This window comes from Carlito syrichta, unplaced genomic scaffold (genome assembly GCF_000164805.1).
Source record: "Carlito syrichta isolate Samal-C Ts95f unplaced genomic scaffold, Tarsius_syrichta-2.0.1 Scaffold289188, whole genome shotgun sequence".
NCBI classification, from domain to species: Eukaryota; Metazoa; Chordata; class Mammalia; order Primates; family Tarsiidae; genus Carlito; species Carlito syrichta.
In genome coordinates, this window is record NW_007233284.1 from 53,617 (window position 1) to 56,355 (window position 2,739).

Genomic DNA, 2,739 nt, shown 5'->3' on the forward strand with positions numbered 1-2,739 from the left:
AGACTCCAACTCAAAAAAAAAAAAAAAAAAAAAAGAGTACTAATCCTGAGCCAGGTTCAGTGGCTCATGCCTGTAATCTCAGCACTTTGGGAGGCAGAGGTGAGAGGATTGCCTGAATCCAGGGGGTCAAGACCAGCCTGGACAACTTGTGAGATCTTGTCTCTACAATAAATCAAAAATTAGCTGGGTATGGTGGTGCACACCTATAGTTCCAGTTATTTGGAAGTCTGAGGCAGAAGGATCACCTGAGTCCAGCAGGTTGAGGCTGCAGTGGTTGTGAGTATGCCACTGTTTTGGGCAACAGAGTGACACTCCTACCAAAAAGAAAAAAAAATTACTAATCCTGGCAAGGTACGGTGTCTCACGCCTGTGACCCTAGCACTTTAGGAGGCCAAAGTGAGAGGATTACTTGAGCCCAGGAGATTTAGACCAGCCTAGACAACATAGCGAGACCTCATCTCTACCAAAAATAAAATAAAATTTAAAAATAGTTTGGTGGGCCAGGCGCGGTGGCTCAAGCCTATAATCCCAGCACTTTGGGAGGCTGAAAGGAGACGACTGCCTGAACTCAGGGGTTCAAGACTAGCCTGGGCAACTTGGTGAAACCTCATCTCTACAATATATCAAAAAATTAGTGGGGCGTGGTAGCACAAGCCTGTAGTTCGGCTACTTGGAAGGCTGAGGCGGAGGGATCGTTTTAGCCCAACAGGTTGATGCTGGGGTAGCTGTGAGCATGCCACTGCACTCCAGCCTGGGCAACAGAGTGAGACTCTGACTCAAAACAAAAAAACAGCTGGGTGTGGTGGTGTTCGTCTGTAGTCCCAGTTACTTGGGAGGCTGAGGCAGAAGGATTCCCTAAGCCCCAGAAGGTTGAGGCTGCAGTGAGCCTTGATGGTGCCACTGTACTCCAGCCTGGGTGACAGAGTAAGACTTCAACTAAAAAAAAAAAAAAGAGTACTAATCCCAGGCACTAGTATCATGGTTCATGCCTGCAATCTCAGCCCTTTGAGATACCGAAGTGGGAGGAGCACTTGAGGCCAGGAATTCAAGACCAGACTGGACAACATAGCAAAACCCCATCTCTACAAAAAAATACAAAGATAAGCCAGGTGCAGTGGCATGCACCTGTAGTCCCAGCTCCTTAGGAGCCTGAGGCAAAAGGATTCATTAAGCTAGGAGATCAAGGCTGCAGTGAGCTATGATCATGCCACTGCATTCTAGCCTGCCACAGAGTGAGATCTTATCTTGAAAAAAAATGTACTAATCTCATTTATGAGGGCTGCCCTCATAACTTAATCACTTCTTAAAGGCTCCACTTTTTTTTTTTTTTTTGAGTTGGAGACTCACTCTTATCACCCAGGCTGGAGTACAGTGGCATGCTCACAGTCACCGCAGCCACTACCCGCTGGGCTTAGGTGATCCTTCCACTTCAGTCTAACAAGTAGGTGGAACTACAGACACACACCACCACTCCTGCCTAGTTTTTTTGTGTGTGTGTGTGATTTATTGTAGAGACGTGGTCTTGCCAAGTTGCCCAGGCTGGTCTCAAACCCTTAGACTCAGGCAATCCTCTCACCTCAGCCTCTCAAGATACTGGGATTATAGGCTGAGCCACTAAGCCCGGACAAGGCTCCACTTCTTAAGACGACCATGTTGAGTCTTAGGTTACCACATATGGATTTGGGGGAGACACATACATTTAAACCATAGCAACAACCACTCTTGGGATGGGTCATTCTGCCCTTTCACCAGGCTGTAGGGGAAGGAGGCTGTGCCCTAGTCCAGGTGAGGGCTGGACTAGGATGAGGGCAAGGTCAGGGAGGCCGGAGCAGGAGGAGGAAGGGGACAAAGGAAAGAGATGAGGCTGGACTGGGGTTGGGACCAATAAGAGATGGACTGGGGCTGAGAGATGGGCAGCATCAGGGGCCTCAGCCCAGCTGGCCTGGTGTCCCCCTTCCCATATTGCCGCAGATTTGCTCAGACTTGAGCCTAGAGCTCCACCCGGCTCAGCCATAGATGGTCACTCAACCCTGAGGTCTCCTGGACATTCGGCAAGGTTGTGCCAGTGCTGGCCAGAGATGGAAGGTCTCTGGCTGGAATGAATTAAAGAGACAGTACAAGGACCAAGGACACCAAGGTAGAATGAAACCCAACAGTCAGCCAAGAGTTGTCTTGGCTAGGACAAAAGAAAAAGAACTTTGCCACCAGGTATTTTGGCCAAGGGGCTGTCATTGTGTCCTTTCTAGATTTGGGGCAAAGGATGAGCCATCCTATGCTGGGGAGCAGCTTCCAGGTGGGTCCTCCCAAAGCACTAGCCTCTCCTGTTCATTTTTTCATTTCATCCTGACATGTACCAATTCAGGAACACTATTCATTACTCTTGTTTATTTTGTATTTTATGTTTCCCAGGCTGGAGTACAGTGTCACAATCACGGCTCACCGCAGCCTCGATCTTCCGGGCTCAAGCGATCCTCCTGCCTCAGCCTCTCAAGTAGCTGGGACTATAGCTATGTACCACCACCATGCCTGGTTAACTTTTCAATTTTTTTTGCTAAAGACGAGGCCTCACTATATTGCCCAAGCTGGTCTCTGGCTCCTGGGCTCAAGCAATCCTCTCACCTCAGCCTCCCAATATGCTGGGATTACAGAGTCATCACGCCCAGTTATTATTCCTATTTTATAATTTTTTTTTTTTTTTTGAGTTGGAGTCTCACTGTGTCGCCCAGACTGGAGTGCAGT